The sequence below is a fragment of the Gorilla gorilla genome, chromosome 19 (assembly GCF_029281585.2).
Source record: "Gorilla gorilla gorilla isolate KB3781 chromosome 19, NHGRI_mGorGor1-v2.1_pri, whole genome shotgun sequence".
Taxonomy (NCBI): Eukaryota; Metazoa; Chordata; class Mammalia; order Primates; family Hominidae; genus Gorilla; species Gorilla gorilla.
Window position 1 is genome coordinate 107,379,384 of NC_073243.2, and position 26,329 is coordinate 107,405,712.

General features: G+C 38.9%; 1 long non-coding RNA gene across 1 annotated transcript in view; it reads left to right on the forward strand.

Annotated features, from left to right (window-relative positions):
- The window catches only part of LOC109023818 (uncharacterized), a 90,094-nt gene extending 73,632 nt beyond the window's left edge, over positions 1-16,462 (forward strand). Inside the window, exon 3 of the long non-coding RNA XR_002003270.3 lies at positions 16,054-16,462. This is a non-coding gene — a long non-coding RNA (uncharacterized lncRNA). The remainder of the gene's footprint in view (positions 1-16,053) is intronic.
- Positions 16,463-26,329: the final 9,867 nt, after the last annotated feature.

Genomic DNA, 26,329 nt, shown 5'->3' on the forward strand with positions numbered 1-26,329 from the left:
CCAAATGTAAGATAGATGGATACTGAGCTTCTCTTTATTCTTAACTTGACCATAAGGAGCAACCATTACGAAAAGTAAAAACTTATCTATTTGAGGTGTCCCTACCATTGTGAGAAATAGAGGAAATTCATTAATAATTACAGTTCTAGCCTTTCCCCAGAGTGCGATTTTTATTTTAATAATAAACTTTATTTTTCAGAACAGTTTTACAGAAAAATTCAGCAGATGGTACACTGAGTTCCCAGATATACCATCTTCCCTAATTATTATTTCCCCTAATTTTTATTCCCCTAATTATTATTTCCCCTAATTATTATTTCCCCTATTATTAACATCTCACCTTGTTGTGCATTTGTTACCATTAATGGATCAATTATTGATTTGTTATTACAACTACTTTATACATTAATATCCACTCTTTGCATTATATAGTTGTTTCAGTTTTGGTATCACTGTAGTACCATACACAGTAGTTTTACTGACCTAGAGATCCTCTGTGCTTCACATTTCCACCTGCAACTCCAAAGCTGTGGCAACCATTGATCTCTTTTACTTTTTCTAGTTTTTCCTTCTCCAGAATTTCATCTGGTTGGAATCATACGGTATGTAAATCGTTTTAGGCTGGCTTCTTTCAGTAATCGATATGCACTTACAGTTTCTACATGTCTTTTTGTGGCTTGCTAACTCATTTCTTTGTATTGCTGAACAATGTAACATTTTATCTATGTACCTCAGCTTGTTTATCCATTCACCTGTTGAAGTCTATCTTGTTTGAGTGTTGGGAAATTATAAATAAATCTGCCACAAAAATTATTGTGCAAATCTTGGGTATGTATAAAGTTTTAACTCCATTGGGTAAATATTTAGAAGCATATTTTCTGAATCACATTGAGCTTCATACAATTCTGCAAAATTATCTTTCAAATTGGCTATACTGTTTGGCATTACAATAAACACTAAATGAAAGTTCCTATCACTGCATCTTCATCAGCATTAGGTATTGGCATTGTCATTTGGTTTTGTTTGGATTTTAACCATTTGAACAGGTATGCAATAGTATCTCATAATTGTTTTAATTTTTCCTTAGTTAATAACATGATGTTGACTGTGTTTTTATAGGCTTATTTGCCATATGTACATATTCTCTACTAACTTGTCTTTTCAGATATCTTACACATTTTTAATTGAGTGGTTTGCCTTCATATTGTTGAGTTTAAGAGTTATTTGTATCTTTGGACACAATCCATTATCAGATATAAATTTTGCAGATGTTTTCTCTCAGTCTATATTTTATCTTTTTAGTCTCTTAGCAGTGTCTTTTACAGAGCCAGAGTCTTTAATTTTCACGAACTCCAACTTATCCATTTTGCCTTTCATAGATCATTATTTTGGCATTGTATCTAAACTCTTATCAAACCCAAGGCTCCCTAGATTTTCTTCTGTTTTCTTCCAGGAGTTGTATAGCTCTTCATTTTACATCTAGGTCTATGTTCTGTTATGTATTAAATTTTGTGAAAGGTATAAACTCTGTGCCTAGACTCTTCTCTTGCCTGTCTTTTATTTATTTATTTATTTATTTTGCATATGAATGTCCAACTTTTCTACCAGCATTTGTTGGAAAAACTACTTTTTTCAAATGAATTACATTTGTTTCTTTGTAAAAGATCAGATACTGGTGTGAGTCTATTTCTGGATTCTCCATTTATCAGATCCACGTATTTATATGGCTCCTTTTTCCCCAATTTCAAGCTTTCTCGATTACAATCTGATAAGTCTTAAACTTGTGTAATATTTGTCCTCCAACTTTGTTCTTCTTCATTATTGTTTTGGCTAGTCTGAGTCTTTTGCCTTTCCATATGAACTTTAGAATTAGTTTAACATGAAATACCATGAAACAATTTGCTGGGGTTTTATTTGGGATTATGTTGAATGGATATTTCAAATTGGAAAGAATTGACAACAAAAATATTTGACAAAAAATATTATGCCTTCCTATGTATGAACATAGACTATTTCTCCATTTATGTAGATTTTTGAGTTTTTTTGATGTCTTTAATCAGTTTTGTACTTTTCTGAATATAGATTCTGTACCTATTTTGTTAGATATATATGTAAGTATTATATTTTTGGTGTGCCTATGTAAATAGTATTAAGATTTTAATTTCAACTTCCAGTTGTTTGTTATTGGTATGTGAGGAAGCAATTGAGTTTTGTATATTAACCTTGTATCCTGCAACATTTATGGGAACTGATTATTAATTTCAAGAGTTTTTTTTTGTTTTTTTTTGGTATTTTCTACGTGGATATGAAACAAAAACGGTTTTATTTCTTCCTTTCCAAACTGTATGTCTTTTATTTTCTATTCTTCACTGGATTTTCTAGGATTTCCAGTACAATGTAAAACAGAAATGGGGAGTGAGGACATTATTGTCTTGTTCCTGATCTTAGGAGAAAAGCACCTGGTTTCTCATTATTATGATGTTAGCTCTAGTTTGATTTTTGTTGTTGTTTTATTTTCCTTTGTTTTTGATGTTATTTATCAAGTTGAGGAAATTTCCCTTTAATTCCTGTTTCCTGGAGAGTTTTTTTTGTCATAAATGGGTGTTAGATTTTGTCAAATGCTTTATTCTGTATTACTTGATATCATAATATTTTTCTTTCTTAGCCCATTGATGTTATAGATTACATAAATTTATTTTCAAGTGTTGAACCAGCCTTGCATACTTGCAATAAATTCTTTTATATTGTTGTGTATAATTATTTTTATAAATTGATTTGCTAAATTTTTGTTTGAGGATTTTTGTATCTATGTTCATGAGAGACATTGGTCTATAGTATTTCCTTTTGTACTGTCCTTTATTATTTTGCCATTATGGTAATGGTGACCTGATGTAATGAACTATGAAATGCTTCCTTAGTTCCCATTTTTGAAGAAATTTTGAAGAATCAGGATAAGTTTTTCTTTCAATTTTAGAAGATTTTACAAGTGAAACATTCAGGGCATGGTGATTTATTTTATAGACTCCTATTAGTTATTGATAAGTTTCTTCAGTAGACACAGACCCAGCCATATTATCTATTTTTCTTAATTGAGTTTTGATAGTTTATGTTTTTCAAGGAATTATCAAATTTGTGGGCATAGAATTGTTCCTAATATCCCTTTGTTATTATTTTATTGTGCACTGGATTAGTAGTGATGATCCTTCTTTAATTTTAATATTAATGAACTGTGTCATTTTTGAATTCTTGGTTAGCCAGTCTGGAATTTCTATAATTTTAGTAATCATCTTAAACAACAAGCTCCTGATATCATTGATTTACTCTATTGTTTTCCTGTTTATAATTTTATTTATGCTTTATTTTTATAATTTCTTTCTCCTGCTTGATTTAGCCTTAATTGCTCTTATTTCTTTGGCTTACTTATTAATTGTATATGTTTTCCCCAATATATACATTTAATGTCATAAATTGCCCACTAAACACTGCATTCAATGCATCTCACAAATTTTGATGTTTCTTTTTCATTTTCATTTGGTTCAGATATTTCTCTAAGTTTTATTAAAACATAACTGACATATAATTTATGGTACACAATATGATGTTTTCATGTATGTCCTCTGTAAAATGATTAAATAATGCTGTTTAGCATATCCATCCCCTTACATATTTATCATTTTTTTGGAGTGAGAACATTTTGGATCTATACTCCTCTTAGTAATTTTCAAATATACACTACATTATTATTAACTATAATCATCATGTGGTACAATAGATCTCCAGAGCTTATTTATGCTGTCCAGTTGAAACATGTACCCTTTGACAAACACCTCTCCTCCCCCACTGCCAACTTCTGGTAAACAGCATTCTATTCTCTGCTTCTATGTGTTCAACAGTTTTCAGATTTTACGTATAAGTGATATCATGAAGTATTTGTCTTTCTGTGTCTATCTTATTTCACTTAACATGATGTTCTCCTGGTTCATCTACTAGAAATAGTAGTAATTCCTTCTTTCTCAAGGATGATTAGTATTCTATGTATACGCTATGTGTGTGTATATATATGTATGTGTGTGTATACATGTATGCATCAAATATGTGCACACACACACACATACAAGCATAACACATTTGTTTTGTCCTTTCATTCCTCAATAGACATTTAGTTTGATTCCATGTCTTGGTTATTGTCAATAATGCTGCAATGAACATGGGAGTGCAGATGTCTCTTTGGCACACTGATGTTATTTCCTTTGGATATATAACCAGTGGTGGGATTGCTGGATCATATGGTAGTTCTATTTATTAATTTTGTTATCTTTTAAAATATAACTTGAGATTTTTACTTTGACCCATGTATTATTTAGATGTGTAATGTTTTTTCTCCAAAAGTTGTACTGTCTTCCCTAAACTTTGCAATACATCTTTCCATTAACCTAAGTATACTATCAAATAATGCTTTACTATTTCTTTTTTTATGAAATTCATCATATCCTCATTTATTAAACTTACATATATTAAATGTCATTACTCACCACTGTTCTCTCTTCTTTCACCTTGTCTCTCTTATGATTTTTTTTTTGGCCCCTTTCTTTTTTTTTTTTTTTATTATACTTTAAGTTCTAGGGTAGATGTGCACAATGTGCAGGTTAGTTACATATGTATACATGTGCCATGTTGGTGTGCTGCACCCATTAACTTGTCATTTACATTAGGTATATCTCCTAATGCTATCCCTCCCCACTCCCCCCATCCCATGACAGGCCCCGGTGTGTGATGTTCCCCACCCTGTGTCCAGGTGTTCTCATTGTTCAATTCCCACCTATGAGTGAGAACATGTGGTGTTTGGTTTTTTGTCCTTGCAATAGTTTGCTGAGAATGATGGTTTCCAGCTTCATCCATGTCCCTACAAAGGACATGAACTCATCATTTTTTATGGCTGCATAGTATTCCATGGTGTATATGTGCCACATTTTCTTAATCCAGTCTATCATTGATGGACATTTGGGTTGGTTCCAAGTCTTTGCTATTGTGAATAGTGCCGCAATAAACATACGTGTGCATGTGTCTTTATAGCAGCATGATTTATACTCCTTTGGGTATATACCCAATATGCTTTACTATTTCTAAGATAGTGCAGGTAACTTACGAGTACTCAACATTTCTCCTGTGCATCTCTTATCACATTTTTGTCATTCATTACACTTACCTATGGGCAATAATCACCCAATACATGGTTGATAATATTATTTTGAATAGTTATTTATTAGACAAATTAAGAATAAGTAAGAAAAGCATGATTTTGCCTCTATTTCTTTCTTTCCTGATGCATTTTCTTCTTAAATGTAGATATAAATTACTGACCTAAGCAATTTTCCATCTCCCCGAGGAATGTCTTTTAACATTTCTTGCAAGACAGGAAAATTGATTCCGAACTCCTTTAGTTTTGCTTCTCTCTTTATTTTTCCTTCAGTTCTTTAGGATAATTTCACTGAATGCAAGATTAAAGACTATTGGATTATTTTGTTTACCACTTTAAACATTTTATCCCCCTCTCTTTTTGTTTGCATTATCTCTGATATGAAGACCTATGTAATTCTATTCATGTTCCACTATAATAAAGTGTTTTTTTCCCTCTCATTTCTTTAGTGTTTTTCTCTTCGTCTTTGATTTTTTCTAGAGTGATTTTGATATGTCTATTTATAGTTTTTAAAAATTTGTCTTGTTTTGAGTTCTCTGAGGTTCTGGGATCTGTGATTTCATGTCTTTCATTAATTTTCCGTAATTTCCAGCCTTTATTACCTCAAACACTGCTTTTTTTCCTTCTCTCTTTTTTCTGCTTGGTGTTCTCATTAGGCTTAACCCTTTGTAGAGTGTAATTAATGCCTCTGAGTCTGTCTGTTTTGGGGCCCAAGCACCTGTGCTTTGTACTTCTGTACCAAAGTAAAGTTAACACTAACTGACAGAACTTTTGGCTCCTCCACTTGAAGATAAATTTGCTCCAGTAAGCCAAGGATATTCCACCTAAATGAATCTTAGGTGCACATCCTCAGAAGTAAAGCACGTAGCTATCACATCCTAGGGCAGTAAATGACATCTGTGTACAGAGCAGCAGAGGTTACTTTGTACACAATAAGAGCCTATAGCAAGAGATAGACAAAAAAATGAAACAATTCTAGAATTCCATGAGGCTGGCTGCTCCTGGATGGTACAGTGTGTAAAACAATTATTGTATTCTGTGGTCCAAGACCCTCTTCCATACCTCCATTTCTATGACGTGGGTTTCCTGGTCAGGTTCTATGCTGTGTGGGGTTCCATGCATGTAGATTAGCCAAGCTCTAACCTCTTGGATAGTGGTGTTAAATGAGGCTGTGCTGGGTGAAAAGACAAACCCATCCTCAGATTAGGCAATTATTTCTTTAAGGAAAAACCTCTGACCATTCCAGAATTTAAAAGGTCCATTGTAGTCTGTTTGCCACAACACATAGTGGCTGGTTGGTCTCCTCAAGTAACAGTAACACACTGAGGCTCAGCACTCATCTTTGTGCCTTGCCTATTTGAGTCAGCAGCTAGATCAGCTTTGGTAAGTGCCATCTCAGCAGTGTTAATTGTTACCGTTCATCTCTGTAAGCATGCAGTCTGTTCATATGCTATTGTGCAAATTCTGTGCTGGACAGTGATGATGGCTGATTAGTGTCAAACAGCTGGGTTATTTTGCCTATTTAGTTGGTCAGTGTTTGTCTTCCTGTAGGCATTAGCACACGATACAAATGTCTTCATGTATCTGATATGGTCTGGCTCTGTGTCCCCACTCAAATCTCATCTCAAATTGTAATCCCCACGTGTTGGGAGAGGGACCTCATGGGAGGTGAGAACATCATGGGAGCGGTTTGCCCACGCTGTTCTTGTGATAGCTAGTGAGTTCTCATGAGATCTGATGGTTTTATAAGAAGATTTTCCCTGCTTGGCTCTACAATTCTCTCTCCTGCCACCATTTGAAGAAGGGTGTGTTTGCTTCCCCTTCCACCATGATTCTAAGTTTCCTGAGGCCTCCCCAGCTATGCGGAACTGTAAGTCAATTAAACCTTTTTCCTTTATAAATTGCTCAGCCTTAGGTATTTCTTCATAGCAGTGTGATCATCATACTCTCTTCTGTATATACACCCATGTGCTTTAACCAGAGCTCTGGCTTGCCATATTCCAGTCCTTTTTTTCCTCAGGTTTTTGACCAGCTGTACCTGGTCCCTAACAGTGGCTATTGGCCACTGATATGGTTTGGCACTGTGTCCCCACCCAGATCTCACCTTGAACTGTAATTCCCATAATCCCCATGTGTCAAAGGCTGGACCAGTTGGAGGTAACTGAATCATGGGGGCGATTTCTGCCGCACTGTTATTGTGATAATGAATCAGTCTCTCGAGATCTGATGGTTCTATAAGCATCTGGCATTTCCCCTGCTTGCACTCACTCTGTACTGCCACACCATGAAGAAGGTGCTTGCTTCTCTTTTGCCTTCCACCATGATTGTAAGTTTTTTGAGGCCTCCAAAGAAATGTGGAGCTGTAAACCAATTAAGCCTCCTTCCTTTATAAATTACCCAGTCTTGGGTATTTCTTCATAGCAGCGTGAGAATGGACTAATACAGCGACTGTCCAAAAATCTGAATATACCTCATGCTGGTCCACTGCTTCTACACAAAGTGATGACAAGGTGCACTACTGGAAGATTCTCTTTCTCTACTGTCTTTTATAAACATCTCACATTGTCAGTGCATTGTGGCTGCCATTCATTGTCAGAGTGTGCCCATATCCTGGCTTAACCAACGCTTTAGCAGGTGGTTCTGGGCTACCTGATCAGGTAGCTTACTCATGGCTCTGGTCGTGCTTGGCTTGATCCTGGATATTCTGTTTCATCCTGCAATGGACTGCTATGATGCCCTTATGGTATTGTGACCTGGCGTGGGGTGGGGTAGGGTGATAGAAATCTGCTCCTAAGGGACAGCTCTGGGTTCTTGGTCTCCAGCTGTTCCATGGTCAAGAGTTTCAGTTTGGAACACTCAGAGCTCCTTCTCTAGAGGCTTATCAATCTCTTTGTGCATGCCATGACTTTGCTCCAAGATCTCAGGGTCATGTGTTCGGATTCTTCCACTAGGGCTTGGCATAAACTCCCCCTCTGCATCTTATTTTCACATTTCTGATGTGAAATCAGAATTCCTTTCCAACCCATAGTGTCCTAGACAACCTATAGAATGGGAGAAAAATTTTGCAGTCTATCCATCTGACAAAGGCCTAATATCAAGAGTCTACAAGGATCTTAAACAAATTTACAAGTAAAAAACAAACAACCCCATTACAAAGTGGGCAAAGGACATAAACAGACACTTCTCAAAAGAAGACATTTATGCAGCCAACAAACATATGAAAAAAAGCTCAACATAACTGATCATTAGAAAAATGCAAATGAAAATCACAATGAGATACGATTTCACACCAGTCAGAATGGCTATTATTAAAAAGTCAAGAAACAACAGATGCTGGTGAGGTTGCAGAGAAAAAGAAACACTTTTACACTGTTGGTGGGAATATAAATTAGTTCAACCTTTGCAGAAGACAGTGTGGCAATTCCTCAAACATATGGAGGCAGAAATACTATTTGACCCAGCAATCTCATTACTGGGTATACACCCAAAGGAATATAAATCATTCTATTGTAAAAATACATGCACACATATGTTCATTGCAGCACTATTCACAATAGCAAAAACATGGAATCAACCCAAATGTCCATCAATGAGAGACTGAGAAAAGAACATGTGATACATATATACCATGGAATACTATGCATCCATAAAAAAGAGATCATGTTCTTTGCAGGGACATGGATGGAGTTTGAAGCCATTACCCTCAGCAAACTAATTCAGGGACAGAAAATCAAACACCGTATGTTCTCACTTATAAGTGGGAGCTAAATGATGAAAACACATGGACACATGGAGGGGAACAATACACACTGAATGGGGCCTGTCAGGGGGTATCAGTGGGAGGAAGAGTATCAGAAAAAATAACTAATGCATGCTGGGCTTAATACCTAGGTGATGGGTTGATAGGTGCAGCAAACCACCATGGTACACGTTTACCTATGTAACAAACTTGTACATCCTGCACATGTACCCCAGAACTTAAAATAAAAATAAATACTAGCTGGGTGTGGTGGTGCACATCTGTAGTACAAGCTACTCAGGAGGCTGAGGCAGGAGGATCACTTGAGCCCAGGAAGTCAAGGCTGCAGTGAGACATGATGGTGCCACTGCATTTCAGCCTGAACAGCAGAGTGAGACCTTGTCTCAAAAAAAATAATAAATAAATAAACCACGGGTGGGGTGCAGACCACAGCAAAGGCCATGCCTCACCACTTCCCCCTCTCCTGCCCCTTGCCTGGCTCCTTGGCCCCTTCTACAGTCCGTTCAGCTTCTGGTCTGCCATGCCCCCTATTCACTTGCCAAAACGTTGAGGACAGAGCTCCTTTACCCTGTTCTTCTGAAGCCTCTACTTATGGCTTCTCAAGCGCTATGTTAGGAAAAAAAGGAAAAATGAAACAGTATTAAATTAACAAGTTTGCATTTCTCCCCTAACAGTTGAATTCTCCTGGAGGCCATGGTAATGCACCTGGGTAAATGGAGGAAGGGTCAAGAATTATGGAAAATAAAGCTGAAACTTAATATCACAAAAGCTTAAGACGTCATAAAAATGCACACAATATGCAGATGTCCGTGAGCGTAACCCCATGGCCCAAATCAGGTTTAAGCTGGGTGGTTTAGCCCCAGGTTTTGTAAAGTTCTATAAAACGTTTTCTGAGAATCAGGTTCTGTTCTTAACACTGTATGGTGGAAACTGTGCAGTTTCTACTTTTCCCTTTATCCCTTACTGCTCTTCCCTTTTTATCTTGTCTTCCACTTTAATCAAGACCACAACCTAGGAGGTTGCAGGCTTTAAGAACACATAATTATATAAAAGAATGAAGAGTCAGAGAGGCTGCTAGTCTTCATCCATTTTCAACTATTGCAGCTGCCCCCACCTCTGCACAGATCCCTCCATTGCTGATCGATTTCGAGGAACCAAGGATGGCCAGCTCACACTGGAGGGCGGCATTTCCTTCACTCAGAGGCCCTCATTTGACACTGACTGGTCACTTTATGATGAATTTTATTAATACACCTTTGATGATTAAGTCACATATTATCCTTTTAACCCTCTCCAATAACTTCTGTATTTTACAGCGATTTTCCATGAAATGCACACCATGCTACTTCTTCCATATCTACAAGGTATGCATGGGCTGCCCACTCACAAAAATAAAGCCAAGTCAGGTCCTGAGAAGGGCTGGCATTTTCATGTAAATGGCAAGTTGTACATCAATGTCAGATTAGCTGCGAGGTTGTTGCAACACTGAAACCTTCTGACCTGACCGGCTGACAAGGCAGGATTTCCACAGAGGGGCCGATATTTCTGAAGCATCTGTATCTCTGAGCTTTTGATGTATGAGTTGATCTTTCCCCAATAGCTAGCGAGAAAAGCACTCTTGTTAGTATTTAAAAATAATAAAAAATGAATCCTTTTTTTTTGGCTCTATCCTTTTCACTTCAAAATATCCTCTTTCCAAATTACCTATTGCAATATTAGCCTTCAGGAGTTGGGCTAATGGAAGTAGACACCAGACAATGCCCCTCCTACTAAAAAAACAAGAATGTATTGTGCACTGATGTCAATTTTACAACCAGAACATTCTCTGAGGCAAAAGAATGGTTCCTCTTCTCATAGACACTATGTATGTGTTAGAAAATGTGATCCAGGGTGTAGCATGGTGGGCTACAAGTAGCAAGAGTGTAGCCAGAGTAACAGAACAGCTGTTGTTACTCTCGAACAGATAGAAGGTGGGATCTCAGGGGAGGAGGAATCAGAGAGTGACATTCTTTCTTTTACAAAAGGCAATGCCATCATGACCATTTCCTCCCTGGAAAAAAAAGATACAGGCTTTTTCCTGAAATGGGTTGAGTCATACCGCTGTGCACAGAGCACAGGATTCCCTCAGCCTAGGCATGCAAGCAATACGTTCCAGGTACTGTACGTGGAGATCATGGCATCAGCGTACTGACTCACAGGCCCCAGCAGCAATCCATCTCTGCTAGTTTCCTTACGTCTTTGTTCCTCCTTTTCTCTGCCCCATCTTTTAAACATAAATTATCTGACAAGTGGGTGAAATCACAGAATGACACTTTGCACTTGGAAGAATAGATACGGCTTAAGTCAGTAGTGGAGGACCAGCTCTAGCCTGATGCCCACCTCTCGCTCCTGACCTCCCCTCTGAGCTCCAGTTCCTGATTTCCGGGGCCTTCTGGATGTTTTATGTGGGTTGATTCATTGTCACGTGTTGTTATCTTTCCCCAAACTGCTGGCAGCCCTGACTTTATCGATGTGAATAATAAAAATAATAGTATATTAATAATACCAGTCTTTTCTAAGTTTCTCAAATTTCTACTTGCCTTCTTCCTGTAGACCAGGCAACTTTTGAGCAACGAATTTTCTAAAACATGCCCATAATTATGTTTTTTTGTTCAAAAACATGTTATGGGATCTTACTGCCTCATCGTTGTAAAACCTTCATCCAGGTACTCCAGGCTCTCCGTGGTGATTCCTCAACTTCAGTTTCCCTAAATGTCAGCCACGATCCCCCTTGGTTAATTCCACATTTGGGTCAGGTCGTATTATACACGTGTCTCTACACCTGGCCCACAGCTTTCCCTGTCCATTTCACCTCCACCTCTGCCTGCCTAAATGCTACTGTCTGCAAAACCCAGGCAAATACCATCTTCTTTAAGAAGTATCTCTGTTCTTTTCAGAGACTGGAAATTCCTATCCCTGGACAAGTTATAAATGTCACGTGCCCATAAACAGCTTCAGGCTGGGGATGATGCTTCCTGATGTCTCTGCATTCATGGGACTCAAGAAGGGAAACCATCCTTATGGCAAGTCCAAGAGCTGTACTCTTCTCAAATCTAGCCTAACTTACCTGAGGAGTCAGGTGCCATAGTTTTATTTTTTTTTATTTTAACTTTTATTTAAGGATGTCCAGGTTCGTTTCACAGGTAGACTTGTGTTTGTATTATATAGATTATTTCATCACCCAGGTATTAAAACTCATATCCATTAGTTATTTTTCCTAATCCTCTCTCTCCTCCCACCCTAACCCCTGATAACCCCCAGTGTGTGGTGTTCCTCTCTATGTGTCCACGTGTTCTTATCATTTAACTACCACTTTTTTTTTTTTTTTTTTGAGACGGAGTCTCGCTCTGTCGCCCAGGCTGGAGTACAGTGGTGCTATCTCGGCTCACTGCAAGCTCTGCCTCCCGGGTTCACACCATTCTCCTGCCTCAGCCTCCTGAGTAGCTGGGACTACAGGTGCCCACCACCATACCTGGCTAATTTTTCGTGTTTTTAGTAGAGATGGGGTTTCACTGTGTTAGGCAAGATGGTCTCGATCTCCTGACCTCGTGATCTGCCCGCCTTGGCCTCCCAAAGTGCTGGGATTACAGGCATGATTCACTACCACTTACAAGTGAGAACATGCAGTATTTGATTTTTTGTCCCCGCATTAGTTTTCTGAGGATAATGCCCTCCAGCTCTATCCTTGTCCCTGCAAAGTACATGATCTCCTTCTTTTTATGGCTGCATAGTATTCCATGGTGTACATGTACCTCATTCTCTTTATCTAGTCTATCACTGGTGGGCATTTGTTGTCGATTCCATGTGTTGGAGAAATGCAAATCAAAACCACAATGAGATAGCATCTCACACCAGTCAGAATGGCTATCTTTAAAAAAGTCAAATAATAACAGATGTTGGTGAGATTGTGGAGAAAAAAGAACACTTACAGACTGTTAGTGGTTGTGTAAATTAGGTTAACCATTATGGAAGACAATGCAGCAATTCCTTGAAGACCTAAAGACAGACATATGATTCAATCGAGCAATCCCATTAATGGGTATATCCCCAAAGGAATATAAATTGTTCTACTATAAAGGCACAGGTGGGCGGGTGCGGTGGCTCACGCCTGTAATCCCAGCACTTTGGGAGGCTGAGGCAAGTGGATCACGAGGTCAGGAGATCGACACCATCCTGGCTAACACAGTGAAATCCGTCTCTACTAAAAATACAAAAAATTAGCTGGGTGTCATGGTGGGCACCTGTAGTCCCAGCTACTCGGGAGGCTGAGGCAGGAGAATGGCATGAACCCAGGAGGCGGAGCTTGCAGTGAGCTGAGATTGCACCACTGCACTCCAGCCTGGCGACAGAGCGAGACTCCATCTCAAAAAAAAAAAAAAAAAAGAAAAAGGGGAAGAAAGGCATATGCATGTCGATGATCATTGCAGCACTATACACAATAGCAAAGCCATTGTTTCATTTGTGGATTTCTGTTTGGGCTTCAGAGGGTTAACACAAACCCAAGTGTTTTTAGTGAGTGTGTTTAAACAGCTTCAATGTGGGAAGTGGCTGGAAGGCCACTGTCTAATGCTGTGAGGTTGGCTGGGAGTGTCAGATGCATATGGATTATGTTTTAGAACCTAAAGTGCTAAGTTTTAAATAAGATATATAAGACATAAAATTCTAGAAACACAACAAAAACACGCCTGACATCATTTTAGTGAAAATTTAGATTAAAATGCCAGAATTGAGTTAGTAATCAGGTTAGTAGCGAAAACAGTTTAGCTACCCATGTTTTAGCTTCAGTGATTATCTGGGCAAATATTCTGAGCCTGTGGTTGAAAGCCATTCTGAATAAATTGTATTCTGATAAGTATTTGCCTTGAATACCAAGTTTCTTCCCTTAAATCAACACAAAGTGAAGACTGCACACTCAAACAAGGGGAGAAAACTGATTCACACGAAACTTCATCTCTAACCCATCTTGCTGCCTATGATATTTTTTTCTACTTTTCTGTAGGTGCATTGCGAAAAGAAAATGCTGCCTTTCTGAATGGTGGAGAAGTACATATTTTAAAAAGTCGAATTCAGCTTACAAGATACTCAGGGAGTGAAGAGTCTAATATATCCTAAGGGGCTGTTACAGACTAGACTAGGGTTCTAATTTAGGGAAAATTAAAATACGTTTTAGAGTTAGCTTTACAGTGTCTTCAAGGTTGCAGGGCTTTTATTTTTCAATACAAAATGTATTTCAGTAATGTATGGTAAGACAAGGACATACGTCATCATATGCTAGTTTACGGCTCATACTTTAGTGAGGACCTACGGAAGGAGGTAAACCACACCTTGACCTAAGTGCATTTGCACAATCATGTGATTATTTGTGTAAGATGCTGTATCTATTAGTCATAAGCTATGTCACTTTTAGGATGCCAGAGGAAAAATGAAACCAATGTGAGAAGATTTAGTTGGATTCTAAAACGATTTGTGATCCTGGACTGGTTCTTCAAATTCCTTCTCTTCCCTGAAATGCCAAGCCACCTTCCTGGGTGTTTTGGCATTGACAGCTGATGTCTCCTTTTTATTATGGATTTTCAAGTCAGAAGTGGTATTTGGTTCTCTTAATCAACTTACGAAGAGAAGACTACCCAAGTGGGAATTTGTTTAATCAAAGAGAGCATCATAACACAAATAGTCACAAAATTGATTAATTATAATTGTGGTAATTTCATTCAGTTCTGGGACATCTACAGTACATACTTAGTTCCACAGACTCCACTGCCTGTGACCTAGTTGGCCAAATTTAAAGTTGAGTGACAAGTTTTAATTATGAAGCTGATGAAGGTACTTATGCAAAATTATTTCTAATCAATTATAATACAGTTTTACTTATTGATAATCTACTGGAGTCTAATACATTAATTTAGTGTACTCTAGTATTGAACATCAATTGCACTAATGCTAGGAGCTGTGGGTGATCCAAAGGAATGATATATATGGGGCAGCTGATGTGCCAAGTCCCCTCTCACTAGAGAACAAGGAAGTGGAAAAATATGTAACCATAAGATCAGCAGAAAGGACAGATGTGGTAGTTTGGCTAGTGAGAAAACAACTGAAAAGATCCATCTGAGTTAGCTCCTAAAATTCCAAAGTCATTTCTTAAATATGCTATTTTTAAGATGATACTGCCTGCACATTTTCCATGGAGATGCTTATTTTTGGACCATCTGTTGATGGTAAATATGTGTCATGTGCCCTTTAAAGCCTCTATGTGTTGTCTACTCAGTATTTTACAGCTTCTGACTTGTGTCAGATACTGAAATGTCACTGTTACCCAGTTTGTTGGCTTATGTGACAGAGATCACCTAAGTGCTCCCTGGCCTCCTAGACACCGGGGCTGCTTTCCTTCCCTGACTCACCTTCAGCCAGATTGGGTGTCTGGGACAGCTTCTGTCACTGTGTTGCAGGTAGAGGTGGTTTCTGCTATTTTGGAGCCTGGCCTCTAACAGCCCATGAGATTCTCGGCTCACTCTCTGTCTCTGCTCACAAGCTAGAAGAGATACTGTCTGAGATGACAGAGATGCACAATGGAAGGAATCGTGATCTCTAAGCCACTGCTTGAAAGAGATTGGTCAGGGCATCTGTTCAACTTGCCTGGGTTCTACATGAGAAGCACGTCTTGCTTTTGTTCAGCACATTCAGCGAGTGATTGCCATTACCCTGACGCATGCTGAAGTTGGCAGGTCTTGGACCAAGGTGCCGCCTGCACTTGCATATTCATACTGCCCAATAACACTCACTGGGTTGCGGGAAATAAGGCAGAGATTAAAGTCTAGGAGGTTGCAGAGTTCGCCCTGCATGGACTGAAACATTGGAGCTACATCAGGCTGAGGATGCTCTGGGTTGGCTTTCCATGCTTGTTTGTTTGTTCATGGTTCAGTTTGTGTAATTCAGCCACCACTGGCCCAAAAATCCAAAGAAAAATTCCCTTTTCCCACATGTTACTGACCTGGTTAGAAAAGCCATATTAGGGGTAATTTTGAAGAGCCACTGTTTTGAAATACGGTTTCTCTTCCAGCCTGAGCTTCTCAGCTGACCTGTGATGGAGTGTTGTGCCCAAGTGGAAAGTTCTTCTTTCTTTCAGAGACATATCGTTCACCATAAAATACAACCAGAGACTTCAAAATTACTCCAGGCTAGAAGGACACTCCAATTAGGGGAAGAGTAACCTATGGGCAAACCATCTTCCGTAAGAGTTCAAAGACAAAAGACTACTGATGTTGTAATAACATTGAAGCTTAATGTTTTGGGCAATCCTTAAGTAATTTATTTGGAGTGTCCCAGTCATTTTAGACCTCTTCACCTTACAATGTGTTGTGTGAGATTATATTTCCATGCACCTCATTTTAAAATAAATGTATTTAGGCAGATGTAGAGACATATTACTGTGATAAAGCAGTTCATACTAAATAAAATTTAGCTAATAATCCTGGCTGTGTTTTCAATCTTAGATTAACTTACATTACAAAATTTCTTTCCTATAGCAATGTTTTCAGTATTCATGTTGTTGATGATGATATGTTTAGTATAAATTACATCTTCCACTAAATTATTTTATGGAAGTATAAAAAGTAAACCAGAGAGAAACAGTTGTTCCAGTGAAGCTGAGTGGAGTTCCTAGAAAGATGACAGTCTGAATACTCTTCAAAGATCATTCAATTCCCAGTAAGCACCTGAAAGAGATACTGTGCATAGGGCTCCAGAAAAGGGCGGCAGAAGTTGGACCTTCAGTGAGAATTTTATTTTAATAATTTCTTGATTTCAAATTAATTTGGCTGTTCCCGTCTAATACATGGAATGAACAGAATGGTTCACTTATAGTTTTATACCAATCAGTTTAATCACAAGTGATGTTTTAATCTGTTGAGACCACGTTATCTGACTAAACAAGCTTCTACTTGCAGAAATGCACTGATGACCTCTCCTGTTCCAGAATTTCTCTATCTTCAACTCATGTATAATTTCCTAAATGTGTCTTGCTATTAAAAGCTAAAGATATTATTCCATCAGTCTCTGTGATAAAACTGAGCTGAAAGCGAGCATTTGGGTCTACCATGGGGGGAATATCACGGTCTTACAAATCTCTTTACTGAACCTGTGTAGGTTACACAAGGTAAATGTGCTGAATGTGGTCCACACTTGCATATGCATATTGCCCAATAATGTTCATAACTGCATCAACAAAGCAATGCAGCATCCATCCACCATCCTGACTTTCACCATCATGAGGCATTCACACCACAGCTGCCTGTCAGTCTCCAGGTCGGCTTTCTTTCCATGCAATGTATCTGTATTCCATATGCAAATTCTTCAGTGAATGATTTTCCTGTTTTGTAAGCTAGACTGCACCTGTAACATGTGAGACTGAGTTAAAAATGACAAGCAGACAAGCACAAGGCACATTATCTTGACAAACTCAGCCTCCGAAAATTACTCTGGGCCTGAATTATTAAAATAACAAGGAATATTTCACTCAGCTGTGCAGAAATGATCCTAATTGTCCACTTTAGCTAAATCCTTTCAGTCTCTGAGATCGGTCAATTTACATTGGTGGCTTGCAAATTCCTCAACTCCCATTAGGGAAATGCACAGCAGCAGCCCAATGCACCCTCATTTATTTTAATAACCTGCCAAGCAGACATGAAAATGTTAAAGTTGGAAGGCTATAACATGACAGGATCCTGACTTGTCAGAGCCACATTATAATCTAGTTAAAATACTTTCTTTCTCCCTTTCATGTCTTCTCAGGTAAGTGGGAAACTAATTGTCAAATTACTAATTTTGTTGGCATTAATATCAATACCAAGACAAGAGGAGCATGAACTGTTGAGCGAGAGGTTTTTCTTCTATACCTTCTGCTGCTGCTGGGGAAATTACTCTGGAATCAAGTAAAGAATTAAATTGGTATGATCCATTTGCTATTTGGTACTAACCCGTTCTTGCAGGTGCTGTTTGTTAATACTGCCAGTTGAACAGGCCAGTTCTACACTATCTGGCTTGGTTTTGGTTCTTATTGTGCAGGTCATCATGATAATAAACAAATATGAAGCATTTACTTTGTGTTAATGAAGCATAAATGGTTATATACTCAGGGGCTTGATGGGTAAAGTCTTTCCAGAACTTCCAATCTGGTCAGAACTTGGATGAGTCTAAATTCTGGATTGTGCCTGTTGTCCTGGCAAAATTATTAATATCATCATCGTTCACTCTCAAAAGTGTCCTGTTTTGATGATAAGTTATGTGACTATCCTGGCTGCAAATAACAGATATGAGATTGTGGGTTACTCATACGACATGGGCTGAAACATGGTTTTTGAAGTATTTTGTGAAGACTTTTCACAACGGAAAGGACAGGGTAGAGAAATGGGGTTTATGCTCAAAGTGAGGTAGCTCAGCAAGAGGATGAAATGGCACCTGACAAGAGAAAGTTTCCCAAAGATCAGCCTCTAAATATTTTTCTTCTGGAAGCAAAGGGAGGGAAAATGTGCTCCATGGCTCAGGGATTGTGATGCTGTTCATTTACTGGGTTTTGGTCTTGGAAAAAGAGAAGGCTTCAGCTGCAGAAGCCAGGTCTGTTTGCTAACCAATTTTTGCTATTCTGAAAAAGAGGAAAGAGAAGAAACATTAAAAATGGGAACAAATTATTTTAAGAAGAATGGAACTCACAGAACATATCTCTGTTTGAATCTCCAATGAAAGCAGATTATAAACTTTGCATGGCGACTTCATTTACCAGCACAGAAATTCCTTTAGTTCATGAAACAGAACCTCCCTTTTCACCATTGGCATCTAAACTTGGCAGTCAAACTGTGGGATGTCACACATTCTTGAGTATGAAAAATTTAAAGTATTCAGTTTGTGAATTCATCATATTTGCCTGTTTCCCCACAATGTGTTTATTCTATTATATTTTTTCTCAGCATTAAAAAATTTTAGAACCATTATAAATCACAGCATCTTTGCTATTTTTTTCTGTGGAAGAATCTGATTATTTGTTTTGGTGCATTTAATTGAGAGAATTGAATAAAAATAACCCCTTGTATGAAAAGTTGATATTTTCTTTTTCTTTTCTTTTTTTTTTTGCATACCATCCCATTTATTTGAAATTCCAGAAAAGGCAAAATTAATCTGTGGTGAAAAAATCATAACAGCAGTTCCTTCTAGCAGGGGATTCACTGGGAAGGTACACAAGAGAAATTTCTGGGTGCTAAAAATGGTCTGTCTTGATAGGGGTATGAATTACGTAAGTGTATTCATTTTTTTTCTTTTCTTTTTAGTTTTTTTTTCTTTTATTATTATTATACTTTAAGTTTTAGGGTACATGTGCTCAATGTGCATGTTAGTTACATATGTATACATGTGCGATGCTGGTGTGCTGCACCCATGAACTCGTCATTTAGCATTAGGTATATCTCCTAATGCTATCCCTCCCCCCTCCCCCCACCCCACAACAGTCCCCAGAGTGTGATATTCCCCTTCCTGTGTCCATGTGTTCTCATTGTTCAATTCCCACCTATGAGTGAGAACATGCAGTGTTTGGTTTTTTGTCCTTGCGATAGTTTACTGAGAATGATGGTTTCCAGCTTCATCCATGTCCCTACAAAGGACATGAACTCATCATTTTTTATGGCTGCATAATATTCCATGGTGTATATGTGCCACATTTTCTTAATCCAGTCTATCATTGTTGGACATTTGGGTTGGTTCCAAGTCTTTGCTATTGTGAATAGTGCCGCAATAAACATACGTGTGCATGTGTCTTTATAGCAGCATGATTTATAATCCTTTGGGTATATACCCAGTAATGGGATGGCTGGGTCAAATGGTATTTCTAGTTCTAGATCCCTGAGGAATCGCCACACTGACTTCCACAATGGTTGAACTAGTTTACAGTCCCACCAACAGTGTAAAAGTGTTCCTATTTCTCCACTTCCTCTCCAGCACTTGTTGTTTCCTGACTTTTTAATGATTGCCATTCTAACTGGTGTGAGATGGTATCTCATTGAGGTTTTGATTTGCATTTCTCTGATGGCCAGTGATGGTGAGCGTTTTTTCATGTGTTTTTTTTTTGGCTGCGTAAATGTCTTCTTTTGAGAAGTGTCTGTTCATGTCCTTCGCCCACTTTTTGATGGGGTTGTTTGTTTTTTTCTTGTAAATTTGTTTGAGTTCATTGTAGATTCTGGATATTAGCCCTTTGTAAGATGAGTAGATTGCAAAAATTTTCTCCCATTCTGTAGGTTGCCTGTTCACTCTGATGGTAGTTTCTTTTGCTGTGCAGAAGGTCTTTAGTTTAATTAGATCCCATTTGTCAAATTTGTCAATTCGACAATTAGATCCCAAATGTCAATTTGCCGTTGCTTTTGGTGTTTTAGACATGAAGTCCTTGCCCATGCCTCAACACTTGTTTTTAAAAAATTAAACTGTTTCTTGGGAGTTCAGACAGTCATAAGTTTGTGCTTAGTCTTAATTTGCACATTTGCACATGCAATTAGCAGTTCAGGTGCTGCAGGTGAGCACAGGCACCTGGGTCAGATATAAAACAACCATCTGCTTTTTTGATCCAGTATGAATATGCTTACAGGCTACATCATAGGGGGCAAAGTCATTGCTTTCTTTTCCCAAAATTGAAAAACGATAAAGAACTGAATTGCTAAATGAAGAGAGTTATTTGTCAAGGTGCTCAATGGGAACCTGGGGCATGGGGAATCTGCAGGTCATGAAGTCACCTGGGGAATGAAAATCCAGAAAGAACATCAGCACCTGCAAGCAGACAAGGTGCACCGAGCACCCCAGAGCTGATGGGTGAGAACGAGAAGAAAGCAAACACTACGCGGTTGAAAGTTGTATTAGTCCATTTTCATACTGCTATGAAGAAATACCCAGGACTGGGTAATTTATAAAGAAAAAGAGGTTTAATGAACTCACAGTTCCACATGGCTGGGGAGGCCTCACAATCATGGCAGAAGATGAAGGAAGAGCAAAGCCATGTTTTCTATGGCAGCAGGCAGTAGAGCATGTGCAGGAGAACTGCCCTTTATAAAATCATCAGATCTCTTGAGACTTACTGATGATCATGAGAATAGCATGGGAAAAACCTGCTCCCATAATTCAATTACCTCCCATCGGTTCTCTCCCATGACACATGAAATTATGAGAGCTACAAATCAAGATGAGATTTGGGTGGGGACACAGCCAAACCATATCAAAATCTAACACTGTAACACTGCTTCTCTATTGCACCTAAAATTCAAAACCCAAGTTGGAGATGCCAACAGGATTGATCAGCATACTAATTCCTTGTTTATAATCCTTCGAGGGTTCCATGTATCCTGCAGCAGCTTTCCAGCAAGGGCCTGGAAGTATTGTTCCTTCCATGCAGTGCCTCTGGCCTCCATGGGCATAGAAGGTCTGGGGAGTACCTTGAGCTGCATGGAAAGTATCCTCACTTCCAATCTTCTACTGTATAGTTTCAAGAAGGATCCTGTAAGTGTTCACTTACTTGCTTCATTAAAAAAAAAAAAAAAGAAGAAGAAGATCTGGAAATTCAGTAAACCTCTAAATACAATTTAATTTAAAGATTTTTCCATTTCAGGAGTGATTGCCATCACCATCACAATTGCACACAGAAACTCTGGTCTGATCATCCACCTCTCCTGGACCGTGGTTTTGGCCTCTGTAATTTGCACATGGTAATGCCAGCATGTCAGGCAGCGTGTTTCAGTCATGTGTGTATGTCAGTAGAAACACAGCAGAAGCATTATCATACTGCCAAAAACTATATTAGGGAAAGAATGATATAAACAGACAAACAGAAAATCAAACATGTTGATGCTTCTACCAACAAGCTCATCAAATTTTTTACTAAACGTATTTAAAGATCTTTAATTGGGCAATTTATTTAGATATTAATGTGTGCTTCGTTTGCAGTGGAATTCCTCTAATTACTCTTCCCTCTCAAACTCACTGCCACTCACACACAAGGACACTGGATGGCCCCTGTGCCTCTAATATCACATTCATTGCAAAGAGGCGGCCCAGGGCTTATCCCCGCAACCAGCAGCTACTACAAGACTGGGAGTTGGGGAGATGGTTTACTCCTGCATTCTTCCCCCAGACAGCTGAGATGTTTGCTTATTTATTTCTTTTGTTGACATTAGGCTTTGATGTAAAAAAAGAAATCTTTTTCAAAATTTATATGTGGACATGGAAGTTTTCTCCATCAAGTAAATGAATCAATATTTAATGACATTTTTAGAGACAACATTTGTTTTTGATGATTTTGAAGAGTTTATAACCTGAAAACTAAAATATCATGGCTGCACATTTTTGAAGCACATTGAATCTGACACATGGGAGAGGAGTCTTGGGTAGTAACTAAGTGGAGCAGAGAAAAATATGGACATTCTTAGAAAAGAAAGAGTGTGCAGGAGGAGAAGGAGAAAGCATTTGCATATCAGAGCCAGCTGAAGGCAAGTCCAAGCTCCTGGGTGTTGAAAGTGGAAGAGGAAGGAGACGATGAAGCAGTGAAGATCTGTGGTTTCCAGGTTTCCCCTATCCACAAAGAGGAGATACATTGCAGTGTGGAGGGTTCAGTCTCCTCCTGTCTGTCTGTGCACACTTCATTTTCCAAAACTGTTTGTGCCATTGGATATGAGATTGAAAAGTGACTATTTCATCCAACCTGCTGCCCTTTTGGGTTCGTGTGGGCATGGTTCTATCCAACCTCTTTCTGGAGACAAGCATAAGAAAGTGCCTGCCTTCCCACGATACATCCAGTGAAGGGCTCTGGCCAAAGAACACCACATGGGGTTGATCTCAGGACTGGAGAAGGGCACCATTCTTCATGCTCCTTTCTCACAAGGCCCAGCAGTGCATCATCTAAAAGAACAAAATTACTTGTGGGACAGACTATATTCACTGATGGTGGAAGGAAATAAAAAGTTGTAAACATAGAGCGTATCAGTCTGCTCAGGCTGCCATAACCCAAATATTAATACCGTAGACTGGGAGACAGAGACATTTGTTTTCTCCCAGTGTGGAGGCCGGAAGTCTGGCATCAGAGTGCCAGGATGGGCAGTTCCTGGGGAGGACCTCTTCCTGGCTTGCAGGCAGCTGCCTCCTTGCTGGGTCCTCACCTGGCCTTTTCTCTGTGTATGGAGTATGAGAAAAGAGAAATCTGTGGTGCTTGTTTTTATAAGGGGACTGATCCCATCAAGAGGGCCTCAGCCTCGTGACTTCATCTAACCTTGGTTACCTCCCAAAGGCCCCACCTTTAAATACCATTATGCCAAATGTTGAAGCTTCAACATAAGAATTTTGCAGGGACACAGTTCAAGCCTTAGCACAAAGTATCTGTGACTGCAGATAAAACATAAAGATGAGATTCAGGAAGAAGAAAAGATAACATTTGGGTACTTCTTTATGTAAAGGTTTTATGAACCAGGTGATGGTGAGAAGAAAAAGTTAAAGAACAATGACACCGAGCAGCTGCCACCCTTGGAAATGTGGTTGTGACCACGGCTGGCAACCCAGGTTCAGAGATGACTCTCTCTCTCTCTGTCCACCATTCTGTGTCTCATTCTTTCTCTTACTCTGTCACCTTCTCTGTGCAAGTAGCCATTGCACACACTCTCTCTCATTCTGGCCAACCATAGAGTAAGTGATAAAGAATGGCTGTGAAATTGTTTCCATGTAATTTCTCAGCTTTCCTCTAACTATGTGTATAGTAGAAAGTAGTCTCCTCCCTCTCAATTTAGTGGGCATTAAATTGATTATTTCATATGATGGCCTTAAAGTGATGTGTTAGAACATTGCTAAGTAAATTGTCCCCAAATTCACACACTGAATTCAGTCTAAGATTTTTTTTGAGCACCACTTTTCCAAAAGTTAAGAATCTGGAACAGAACATTAAAAAATGTCTTCTCCTTTATTATTTATTCTTAAGTTATAAGTAAAGGGGCCTTTTATGTGACATCATAAATTAGATCAAATTTTATGTACATGGGGATTTATGATTCTACCTGAGATGGAGTAACAAAGACTGGATTTACCCTCTCCTAAAAAACAACAGACAAAATACACAAAACAGTGGTTTTCAAGACATTGGACAAGAAGCAAGAAGAATGGAGATCCCTTACTGTAGCCTTGTAGTATAGTTTGAAGTTGGGTAGCATAATGCCTCCAGCTTTGCTCTTTTTGCTTGGGATTATCTTGGCTATACAGGCTCTTTTTTTGGTTCCATATAAACGTTAAAATAGTTTTGTCTAATTCTGTGAAGAATGTCAGTGGTTGTTTAATGAGAATAGCATCTCTAGGTGATTCACATGAACATTAAAGTTCAAGAAGCCGCTATTCTGGGGCAAATCCTCCTAGCAGGGACTTGGACAATATCTGTACACCCATGTTCACAGGAATATTATTCACAATAGCCAAAAGGTGGAAGTCACCCTAGTGTCTATGAACACATAAGCAAAATGTGCTAATTACATACAATGGAATATCATTCAACCTTAAAGAGGAAGGAAATTCTGATACATAGTACGACATGGATAAACTTTTAAGACGTTCCTCTCAATGAAATAAACCAGTTACAAAAAGACAAAAAAGGCCAGGCACAGTGGCTCACACCTGTAATCCTAGCACTTTGGGAGGCTGAGGTGGGCAGATCACCTGAGGTCAGGAGTTCGAGACCAGCCTGGCCAACATGGCAAAACCTCTTCTCTACTAAAAAATACAGAAATTAGTGGGGTGTGGTGTTGCACGTCTGTAATCCTAGCTACTCAGGAGGCTGAGGCAGGAGAACGATTTGAACCTGACAGGCAGAGGTTGCAGTGAGCCGAGATCACACCATTGCACTCCAGCCTGGGTGATAAGAGGAAAACTCTGTCTCACACATACACGCACACACACACACACACACACACACAGAATGGCGATTCCTGAGAGCTGAGAAACAAGCAAGCTGAACCCTAAGTTTGGCTGCATGTCTGCCTCAAGGGAGTTTTCAGACCACAATACAGGTAGGGGGCACCAAGGAGAGGCCTGATAGTCTCCCTGTGTTGAGCAGATGAACCTGAAAATCCAGGAAAACCAAGATTGCTGTAGTTTTCCTGATAGTCCTGGAGAAAAGGGTTAAGTTAAATTAAATTAAATTTGGCTTAAAGCCTTTTTATCTTGAGTCCATCCCTAGAGAACGACAGCCTAACCTAAAAATATATGTTTTTATAACTAGTAGCTGAGTTTCAGTCAATCACAGCCTGCCAAATGATTACACTAGGCCCAAATTGGGCACATGCCAAGTTGTAACCCATGAAGCGTTTCTGTATGTCACTACCTTTTTTTCAGTGTGAAAATACTGCCTGCCCATGTTGCTGGGTGGAGCTCTCTGAACCACTCCTGGATATGAATGCTGCCTGATGCATGACTTGTTGTTTGCTCAAATAAACCCTGTCAAATTTAACTTATCTAAAGTTATTCTTTTAAAATTTTGGCATCAGAAGTCGCATCAAAAGTAAATCTCCCTTGACCCCCAGGAACAGTAGGTGACCAATGGAAGATACCTACTGGGCCCGTTTTGCCCATTCATATCTTGCCGCAGCTGGAGTCAAGGGTTAGTTTTCTCTGTGATTCTAGATCCACAAACTTACATGTTTAGCGCTCTGAGTTTATTTGAGTATCTTTTATCAATACTTGATTTGGAAGTGGTGATAGTAATAAGACTAAGTCCTGTAAGGAGGTCTCTGGTGTTTGACTGGGTCAGGCAGACACTGGACTAGGTTAAGTAGGTAGTCAAGGTTACTAGAAGACAGGGAATCATGGATTCATTTGGATCTTAGGAGTATGGAACTCTTGCCGATTTTATGTAGAAGAACTATGCACCCAGAACTTGTTTTTTTCTGGAGAAATGGGTGAATCTTAGTAAAAGTAACTCAAAGTTACACTGATCACAGTGGATACACTTTTTATAAAAGGCGAACAGGTGCATGTCTTTACAGCTGCGGGGACCAAGAAGACTTCCATATGCAAACTCAAACAGAGGGATCCCAAACTAAAGACCCCTGTGCCCTGAGATGTCTACCTTAATTGTAAACAGCCAAACCATTGGAGAAGAAATTGTCCATTTTACACCAGTCAACTGATGGGTCTACTTTGTTTAGCTTGGATTATCTCCACTAGAGGTAGCCCCCAGTGGCTTCATTCCTGGGAAAATAATCAGCAATTCTCTCAGAGAAAAAAAATCAAGAATATTACTGTCGTGAAGGTTTCAAATCAAATCTGAAAGGTCACTGTGACCA